The sequence below is a fragment of the Hyperoodon ampullatus genome, assembly GCF_949752795.1.
Source record: "Hyperoodon ampullatus genome assembly, chromosome: 6".
Taxonomy (NCBI): Eukaryota; Metazoa; Chordata; class Mammalia; order Artiodactyla; family Ziphiidae; genus Hyperoodon; species Hyperoodon ampullatus.
The window spans coordinates 36,275,631-36,287,242 of NC_136919.1; positions in this window are offsets into that span (position 1 = coordinate 36,275,631).

The following is an 11,612-nucleotide window of genomic DNA, read 5'->3' on the forward strand; positions in this document are numbered from 1 at the left end:
GCAGAATGTGCTACATACATACACCTACTCTTGAAAACAGCATACACCCTGATTAACTGTTCTACAAAACTGTATCAAATAGGGAAGGTGGCAAATTGTCCCCAAAAGATTACCAAAAGAAAGTGAAATGGACACAAGGCAACCAAATATTAGTAAGTCACTGTACCTACTTACTTATGTGAATTTAGGCAAATCACTTTCTTCTATTTACTGAACATTTGTGTTCCGCCCGAAATTTGTATGTTGAAACCTAATGCCCAATGTGATGCTATTTGGAAGTAGGGTCTTTAGGAGGTGATTAGGTCATGAGGGTGGAGGCCTCGTGAATAGGATTAGTGCCTTTATAAAGGAGACCCAAGGAGGAAGCCCCTCAGCCCCTCTGCCATGTGAGAACACAGCAAAGAGACAGCTGTCTGTGAACTAGGAAGCAGGCCCTCACCAGATGTCAAATCAGCCAGTCCCTTGATCTTTGACTTCTAGCCTCCAGAACTATGAGGATAAATTTCTGTTGTTTATAAGCCACCCAGTCTATGGTATGCTATTATAGCAGCCCAAACTAAGATAGTTACCCACTTAGATTTTCTGCTAAAATGTGACTTCACAGGTCAGGGATCTTTGTCTAGTTTCTCATTGATGTATCCCAATTGCCTCAAATGAAACCTGACACACGGAGGACACAATAAATACTTGTTGAAAGAATGACTCTCTCCAAGACTTAGTTCCCACATTTGAAACTGAGATGCCTTGTACACATATGTCTAGTATATGTAAAATGTCTAGTACAGTGCTCAAGGTACTCAAGAAATTCTGATTATAGTTATTGTTTTTATTAGGATAAATATTCCTAGAATTATCTACTATAAACAAAGGAGAAAAATTCCATTGTTAATGACAGGCTACTCCATAACAAAGGTATCCATTGTTAGTTCAACAAAGCCGATTAACTGAATTCCAGAACAAAGCAAATAATTTGACCAATGATGTAATAATATGAAAGGAAATGGAGAGTGAATTTTTAAAAGCTAGCATGTCCTCGGGGGAGTCTGGCAGCCTAAGAGTGGCACCAATGTATCATTAGCTCCAGACCCAAAATGTAACAGATATCCGGGCCCTCAATGATGCTCTATCATTCTTTTCTTTCATTCTCAGTTGATTTCATTTTCCTTAACCCAGAGCAGATACTCCAACAATATTTATCAGTCTCTGAGGGCCTTGATTACAATTCATTCCTGCTTCCCTCACTCTCAGAGGTTGATCTTTCTACTTCTCTTTAAAAATAAGAAGACATTAAAACTAGATGAAAAAGAAAAGAGGGAAATTGGGCAAATAGATCCAAGACATTCATTCACATATTCCCCCCTTTCTTCTATTTCAGCAGAAAGAAGTTTTTCTCCTCCTTTCCAAAGACTAGCTTTTGCACCTAGACTCCAAATCCTATTCCCCCTGCTTTCTCCCAGCTGTGACTTCAACAATCATCTCATCTTTATTCGGCCTTAATTCCTCCCCCCCTTTAAGTTTTCCTTTTCTCTGACTACAAATCAGGTTCACCATTCCCTTTCCTAATACTGTTCTCAGGACCTATATCTCCTTCAATCACTGAACTTTTCTGTGCTTTCATTGACAAACTGCTTTCAACGTTCTCTGCACTCACTGTCTCCCCTTCCCACTCACTCTTCGGCCACTGAAGCTGTCCACTGCCCCATCCCTCCACTGATGCTATGGAGACAAGTCTGCAATGACCTGCCAGCTACCAGATCCAGGGTCTGCTGTGTAATCATCCTCCAACTTGAATTCTGTGCAGCAGATACCTCCATAGTTCCCACTCTGAATCCCCTCCTAAGTATCTGTTAAATTCTGGTTGTGTTCTCCAGTTTGTTCTCTTAGCAAGCATATATTGAGCACCTATCCAGCACTGTTCTGGGTACCAGAAAATAAAAGTAAATAAGATCTAAATGCAATGCAGTATCCTGGATTGAATTATGGAATTATGGAATAATTGTGGAATTAAGGACATTAGTGGAAAAACGGACAAAATCTGGATAAAGTTGGTAGTTTAGTTTATAGTATTGTACTAATGTTATTTTCTTAGTTTTGAAATATGTACCATAGTTAGGTAGAATTATAACATTGGGGGAGCTGGGTAAAGGATATATGGGAATTCTCTGTAACAGTTTTGCAACCTTTCCATAAATATAAAACTATTCTGAAATTTAAAAGAGAATAAAATACGCTCCCTGTCCTCAGCAATCTAACAATGATTCAGGCTTAGGATAAATGAGGTAAATGGTAGAAAAAAATCTATGAACCATAAAATCTTCCATCAGAATTAAATACAGAAACCAATCCGCTCTTTCTCAGCATCTTCCCCCATCATGAGTAGTAGCAATATGATTTTGGATGCATCCATGTACTATGCTGTAAGCAGTTTATGAGACTGGGATGGAGGCTTATCCAAGGGTGAATTTTTACACATTCCTAGTAATAAATTTTGAGGCTTTAGGAGGCCTCAAACGGATGGAGGCCAACTCTAGCTAAATCATTCCACTTTCTAAGAAGCTGAATTTAAATATATTATCTACATACTTTCTTTGTTCTTCTAAGGCAAATAGTTCAAAGTTTGAGGGAGCAGCAAGCTCGACAGAGGTGATTTTTCAGGCTTCTTACTGTCTGGCTGCCAGGGTTCCTGGAAATGGCATTTTTAATGAGCATTTTTTTCTTCTTCAGGAGACTTTGATGTGGTTGAAAATTTATTTTCCTCTCAAGTGTAGGCAGGGCACCAATTAACCCACACAGAGCACCCTTGCTGTCCTCCCAGCTTGGAGTTTATCACACTTATTATGCAGTGTATAAAACCCATTATCTTACCTCCTGTCATGCTTCCCTCCTGAGGACTCAAAGCAGTTTCTTAAGCAGCTTTCTGCTGTCGGGCTTTTAAAATCTCCACTTTGCCTTTTTTCCAAAAATGAACACGTGATAGCAATAGAGGTGGAAAGAGGGAAAAGATGGGATACGAGAGCTGCTCCTATTGGTTTTATCCACTTCAAGATACATTTATACAGAACCTACAGCATGACAGACATAAAGGTACAAAGATGACTAAATTATACATGGGTCTAAGGATTCACAGTTTAGTGGTGGAAACTGTCACATATGTCATACATACATTCATACATATAGAAGAAGGCAGAAGGAAATGAAGCCTAGAATGATTTTTCTAAAACAATTCAACGTAAGTGACAGTAACATTTAAAAAGTTGTTTTCATACAAAAGGGCACTGTTCTTGGTCAAATGGGAATGATGTAACCCTGAGAATTTAAGGCCTTCGCAATCTGGTGGTTGGAAAAAAAAAACTACGAAAGTTGGCGAAAAGTAATTTAAATGTGAAAGCTGGAGGCATCTGGCCAAACTGCTTAAGGCCTCGAGTTGCCAACATTCTCTCTTCTTCCTCTACTGCTCCAGCATGTCTAACTAAAAAAAATGGTTTTAATTTAAAAGTACATTCTTTCATTACATGGTAACAACATCTACCTGAAAGAGAGGCTGGTAAGCAGAGTTTCTAAGCTGAGTAGCCACTTGCCCTTCTAAAACTCCTGTTCGCCGATAGGAAGATGAGGAGGATGGATACTTGGGGAGAACTGACAGTATCTGCCACAGGGGAAGAATGAAAAGAGTTCATGCTCCTTAAATGCAAATTCCCTCCCTTCAACTCAGACCCCATTTCTGATCTAGGCTTATATATTCCAAATACATACTGGACATTTCCACTTGAAACTTGACACACATATGGCAAACACTGCTGTCTGTCCCCCACTATCCATGCTCCCCTTTTTCCTTTAATAACAGACCAGAATTTTAACTGGCATCTAGTTGCCCAAGTTAAGACTTTTCCTAGCCTCCTTCACATATGATACAGCCTTGTGATTAAGATTGGTCCATGTATGTGAGCAGAATGGATATAAACAGAAATGATGAGGTCAGCTTCTAAACCATGCCCTTGAAGGGAAGGTGTGTGCATAGTATGTGTCCATGATGGCCAGAGCTGGCCCAGCCATCTTAGATCTTGGCATGGAAACCACGTTGGAAAATGACAGAACAAAAAGAGAGAAGGAAAAGGTTTTGAGTTCACTGGACCCGCCGTCCTGACATTTAGAGGGGAGAAAAATAAACTTTATCTTTTTTTCAGGAACTGTGTTTTTGAGGTCTCTATCATAGCAGCCTAACCTGGAATCCTAATGTAAGAGCCTTACCTCTCCAGTGCCTCTCTCTATGTATATGGTCACAAAGGTCACCAAGTTTCCCAAGCCAGAGGCAGGAAGTAACCCTTGACTCCTTTGCTTTCCTCACCTCCAATACCAAAAATATCAATCTCTATCAAGTTTATCTCCTATTTTAAAATTTGTATTTGCTCTCCATCCCAACTGATTAATGCCTGTATCCGTCATCTCATACTTGGACATCTTCACAGCTGCTCTCGTGTCTCTAGCCTTGTCTACTGTCAGTCCATCCTTCTAAAGGAACAAAAAGAATCACACTTTCCTTTGCTTGAATGCTTCATTTCCAAAAATTGCTCCCCATTTTCAAAAATATCAAATCCAAGCTCCTTAGCAAGACACTTCAGGCTCTTTATGACATGACTCTTGCTCACTCAACTGATCTGTCCTTATGGCCCTACCATACCACACTCTTTTATATCTCTGTGCGTTTGCATATACTGTTTCCTCTGCCTGGAATTTCTCTGTACTCCCTGGTCTTCCTGGAAAAAAATTGTTTTATTTCTTTAAAATTTAGCTCAGATATCATCTTCTCCCTACAGTCTTTCCTGGAATTAGTCAAGCTCTCCAATGAGCTGCTTTTCATTCTGTACATAACTATATTGTTTTATTTATCACATTAAATAATAAATTAATGTAAGAGAGACTCTGGACCAAGATAGCAACACAGGAGGCTCCTAAATTTCCCTGCTCCCACAGACACATGAATACATGGCTACACATGGAGCAATTCTCTCTGAGAGAAATCCGGAAGGTAGCTGAATGATTCCTATACATTGGGCAAATGAGAAAATACTCTGGGAAAATGAGAAAATACTCACACAGAAATGGGTGGGAAAGGCTGAGACACACTCTCACCATAAACCTCACCCCAGCATCGTGCCATACAATCAAGAGGGAACCCCCAACTCCCAGCTTCTCTCTGAGGAGCAATGGGTTTGGACCATACATCTAGTGCCTCAACTTTTATGGCTTTAGGAACAAGGCAAGGGTGCCCACTCTTGCCACTTTTATTCAAAATAGTACTGGAAGTCCTAGCCAGAGCAATGAGTAAAGAGAAAGAAATAAAAGGCATCCAAATTAGAAAGGAATAAGTAAAACTGTCTCTCTATTTGCAGATGATATATTATACAGAAAACCTAAAGACTCCACCAAAAAACTGTTAGAACTAATTACTAAGTAATGAATTCAGTAAAGTTACAGAATACAAAATCAATCCACAAAATCAGGGGGGAGAAATCAGTAGCATTTCTATACACTAACAACAAATATCAGAAAGAGAAATTAAGAAAACAATGTCTTACAATAACACCAAAAGAATGAAATACTTAGGAATAAATTTAACCTAGTAAGTAAAAGATCTACACTATAAAACATTGATGAATGAAACTGAAGACCACACAAATAAGTGGAAAGATATTCCATGTTCACAGATTACAGGAATTAATATTGTTAAAATGTTCTTACTGGGTTTCCCTGGTGGCGCAGTGGTTGAGAGTCCACCTGCCGATGCAGGGGACATGGGTTCGTGCCCTGGTCCAGGAAGATCCCACATGCCGCGGAGCGGCTAGGCCCGTGAGCCATGGCCTCTGAGCCTGCGTGCCCGGAGCCTGTGCTCTGCAACGGGAGAGGCCACAACGGTGAGAGGCCCGTGTACTGAAAAAAAAAAAAAGTTCTTACTACCCAAAGTTATCTACAGATGCAGTGCAATCCATATCAAAATTCCAATGGAATTTTTCACAGAAATAGAACAATCCTAAAATTCATATGGAAACACAAAAGACCCCAAATAGCCAAAGCAATCCTGAGAGAGAACAGCAAACCTGGAGGCATCACAATTCCTGATTTCAAAGTATACTACAAAGCTATAGTATTAATAATTACCACAGTATGGTACTGGCATAACTAGCATAAAAATAGATGCATAAATCAATAAAACAGAATAGAGATTCCAGGAATAAACCTATGCATATATGGTCAATTAGTTTATGCCAAAGAAGTCAAGAATGTACAACAGGAAAAGGAGAGTCTCTTCAGCAAATGGGGGTGGGAAAACCAGATAGCCACATACAGAAGAATGAAACTAGATGCCTCTTGTACATCATACACAAAAATCAATGGATTAAAGATTTAAGCAAAGACCTAAAACTGTAAATCTCCTAAAAGAAACATAGGGGATGAGACCTTTGACATTAGTCTTGGCAATGAATTTTTGGATTTGGCAACAAAAACAAACAAAAAAAGTGGTATTATATCAAACTAAAAAGCTTCTGCACTGTTGGGACTTCCCTGGTGGTGTAGTGGTTAAGAATCTGCCTGTCAATGCAGGGGACACAGGTTCAAGCCCTGGTCCAGGAAGATCCCACATGCTGCAGAGCAACTAAGCCTGTGAGCCACAACTACTGAGCCCGCATGCCACAACTACTGAAGCCTGCACACTTAGAGCCCATGCTCTGCAACAAGAGAAGCCACTGCAATGAGAAGCCTGAGCACCACAACGAAGAGTAGCCCTCGCTCACCGCAACTAGAGAGAGCTCGCACACAGCAATGAAGACCCAACGCAGTCAATTAATTAATTAATTAATTAATTTTAAAAAAAGCTTCTGCACAGCAAAGCAAACCATCAACAAAACGAAAAAATGAAAAGGCAATCTATGGAATGGGAGAGAATATTGCAAATCACATATCCAACAAAAGGTTAGTATCCAGAATATACAAGAAACACAATTCAATAGCAAAAAAACAGACAACTCAATTTAAAAACGGGCAAAGGACACGAACAGACATTTTTCCAAAGACGATATACAAATGGCCAACAGGTACATGAAAAGGTGCTCAACATCACTAATCATCAGGGAAATGCAAATCAAAACTACAATGAGGTATCACTTCACACCTATTAAGATGTCTGTCATCAAAAAGAAAAAAGAAAAATTTTGGTGAGGATGTGGAGAAAAGGGATCCCTTGGGTACTTGGTGGGAATGTAAACTGGTACAGACACTATGGAAAACAGTATGGAGATTCCTCAAGAAATTCAACATAGAATTACCATATGATCCTGCAATCCCACTTCTGGATACATATCCAAAGAAAATGAAATCAGTATCTCAAAAAGATATCCACACTTCCACGTTCATTGTGGTATTACTCACAATAACCAAGGCATGGAAACAACCTAAGTATGTGTCAACAGATGAATGGGTAAAGAAAATGTGATACACGCACACACATACACACACACACACCACATACTTAGGCTGTTTATTATTCAGCCTTTAAAAAGAAGGAAATCCTGCCATTTGCCACACATGGAGGGCTTTATGCTAAGTGAAATAAAGCCAGACAGATACTGCATGGTGTCACTTATATGTGGAATCTAAAAAGAAACAAAACAAAAGTCAAACTCACAGAAACAGTGGAATGGTGGGGGAAATAGGGAGAGGCTGGGAAAAGAGTAAAAACATTTAGGTACAAGATGAATCAGGTCTGAGGATTTAAGGTATAAGATGGTGACTATAGTTGACAATACTGTATTGTATAATTGAAATTTGCTAAGAGAGTAAAATTTAAATGTCACACCTCCCTAACACCATACAAAAAAATAAACTCAAAATAGATTAAAGACCTAGATGTAAGACCAGACACTGTAAAACTCTTAGAGGAAAACATAGGAAGGACACTCCTGGACATAAATCACAGCAAGATCTTTTCTGACCCACTTACTAGAGTAATGGAAATAAAAACAAAAGTAAACAAATGGGACCTAATGAAATTTAAAAGCTTTTGCACAGCAAAGGAAACTATAAACAAGATGAAAAGACAACCCTCAGAATGGGAGAAAATATTTGCAAACAAATCAACGGACAAAGGATTAATCTCTGAAATATACGAACAGCTCACACAGATCAATATCAAAAAAACAAACAACCCAATCAAAAAATGGGAAGAAGACCTAAATAGACATTTCTCCAAAGAAGACATACAGATGGCCAAGAGGCACATGAAAAGATGCTCAACATCACTAATTATTAGAGAAATGCAAATCAAAACTACAATGAGGTATTACCTCATACCGGTTAGAATGGCCACCATCAGAAAATCTACAAACAATACATGCTGGAGAGGGTGTGGAGAAAAGCGAACACTCTTGCACTGTTGGTGGGAATGTAAATTGATACAGCCACTATGGAGAACAGTATGGAAGTTCCTTAAAAAACTAAAAATAGAATTACCATGTGACCCAGCAATCCCACAACTGGGCATATACCCAGAGAAAACCATAATTCAAAAAGACACATGCACCCCAGTGTTCATTGCAGCACTATTTACAATAGCCAGGTCATGGAAGCAACCTAAGTGTCCACTGACAGACGAATGGATAAAGGAGATGTGGTATATACACACAATGGAATATTACTCAGCCATAACAAGGAACGAAATTGGATCATTTGTAAAGACGTGGATGGACCTAGAGACTGTCATTCACAGAGTGAATTAAGTCAGAAAGAGAAAAACAAATATCGTATACTAACGCATATTCGTGGAATCTAGAAAAGTGGTACAGATGAACTGGTTTGCAAGGCAGAAATAGAGACACAGATGTAGAGAACAAATGTATGGACACCAAGGGGGGAAAAGGCAGGAGCGATGAATTGGGAGATTGGGGCTAACATATATACACTAATATGTATAAAATAGATAACTAATGAGAACCTGCTGTATAGCACAGTGAGCTCCACTTCACTGTACAGTAGAAACTAACACAACTTTGTAAAACAACTATATCCCAATAAAAAAAATAAATCAATAAAAATAAAAATAAAATTGCCAAAAAAGTCACACTAAAAATAAAAAAATGAGAGATAAATATGTGAGGTGGTGAATGTGTTAATTAACTCAATAGTGAGTCCTTAACACTGGACACATACATCAAGTCATCACATTGTACACTTTAAATATATTTCAATTTTATTTCTCAAATTATTCCTCAACAAAGCTGGGAAAAATCTAGCCAAAAAATTAAATAAACAAACAAATAAATAAATGGATGGACAGACAAATGGACTGATGGATGGATAGATGATGATAATAATAATAATAAATGAAAAAAGATTAGAAGACAAATTGAAAATTTCACCAGACCTGGCAATAGCAGTATCTCAGGCTCCCTTCTAAATAGCTTACTCTAAAACTGTCATTTTTTTTTTAACATCTTTATTGGAGTATAACTGCTTTACAATGGTGTGTTAGTTTCTGCTTTGTAACAAAGTGAATTAGCTATACTAAAACTGTCATCTCTTAAAAGCAACTTTTAGAACCATTTAAAAGACATTTCCAGCTATCATATTAAAAGGGAACTTGGCAAATATAGATTAGGTACATAACTTTGATTATTTACTGTTGTCTTCTCACAACTGTAAAGCTCAAAGCCATAAGGCCATAATTGCTTCCTTTCAGCATACACACACCAAAAAAGGCAAAAAGGATCTGAAAATACTGAAGCCAATGCAGAGGAATCTGAGGGTTATACAAACCCAACAGAGGAAGCAGGTAGTGACAGGGAGAAATACAGGCTGAGTCCTGGGAATCTGAGAGGAAGATAACCAGCCCATGGAAGCCACCTTGAACTTAACCAAGACACCCAGAGTTTCCTGATGAGGGTCTTAAAGACATCAACTTCTACCTGCTCTTTTCATAAATCCAGAATTCAAATTTAAAGTTTCCCATGTTTATACAATTATTCAGTGGCAGAACTAGAACTATATTGTATAAGAAACAAAAACAAATGTAACCAATGAAAACCAACCTGTAAACTACCAAACTAACTCAGAAAAAAAAACTGTCAGTATTTTACGTAATAATAGCATCTATTCAAAGCTCACCATATGCCCTACAGACACCCCCCACCACGTTTGTGTGAGGGATGAGGGAGTGTAGGTGATTATTGGTATAACAGCATTTAAAATGTGCTCATTCTAAATTTAGATGGGTTTGGGCAAGACTGGATGTTTGGGGGAGTGGCCCATCTGGGGCTGTTTACTCCAAAAAGTGACAAGCTTCTTTGTTAAAAACCAATCATAAGAAATAGGAACATGTAGCATAATTGCTTAGGCCAAACACACTGGGGTCAGGACCAGAAGGAAGGGGTCATCTTCAGTACAGCATTGTGTATGCTACTCAGATTTTTCTCCAGCACCATCTCTTTCCCCTACAGATCTTTGCCCTAGCCCCATGGACAGTAAATAGTAAACATAAGAGGGCAGAGTCCAAAAATGTCTTAGAACACTTAGATACTAGGTAGAGTTGCTCTTTAAAGAATCGAGTTTAGTGTGGTCCAAAGGAATGAAAGAGAGGGAAACAAGTAGTTTCTGTAAACAGCAAGTTGACTTTAGGAGTAGGGAATGAGGACTCAAGGGAGGCCATCATTCACTAGGTCTGGGGATGTCAGTGACTTGAGAAATAAGCCAGACCTACCTCCTCCTAGAACGGAGAGAAAGGACATTTTCAAAGCTTTGTACTTGTTATCATAGCGTGCATTTAATTTTTATGTTTTTCCTTTCTCCTTAAAAGTTTATCATTAGGCATTTTCATATGCCTTGTGGTCTTCATGATTTTTCACTAGCTTCATTTTTTTAATTTATTTTATTTTTTACTGAATTATAGTTCATTCACAATGTTGTGTTAGTTTCATGTGCCCAGCAAAGTGATTCAGTTATACATATATTTATATCTATTCTTCTTCAGATTCTTTTCCTTTATAGGTTATTATAAAATATTGAGTATAGTTCTCTGTGCTATACAGTAGATCCTTGTTATTTACCTGTTTTATACATATAGTATGTATATGTTAATCCCAAACTCCTAATTCATATTTGTTGAACATAAAATGTTTTAAACTATCCCCAAGATTTAAACACTTAAGCTGTTTCTAATATTGTAAGGAACACGTTTAGCCTTTTCCTGACCCAAAGCATTCTAAATTCTCAGAAGGAGATAGGATATTGAGTCAAAGTGAATAAACAATTTTGATTCTTGATAAATATGTATATAGTCAAATTAGCTTTTCAATTTGACTTTTCCTGCAAAATGTACTCTCACCAAAAACAAAAACAAAAAAAGTATCAATTTCATCACTCCCTCTTCGAATTTGAGGTATTGTCATTTTAAAAATTTCAAGTTCTAGTTGACCATTTTCCTTCTTTTCTTTGTTATTTCACTAATCAATGGGAAGTGGTATCTCACTGTTTCCTTTTCTTTAATTTCCAAGGGAGTTTTTTTTCCACATTTATTTAACGTCATTATCTTTCTAAATTATTTTTTTCATTTCCTTTGCCCAGTA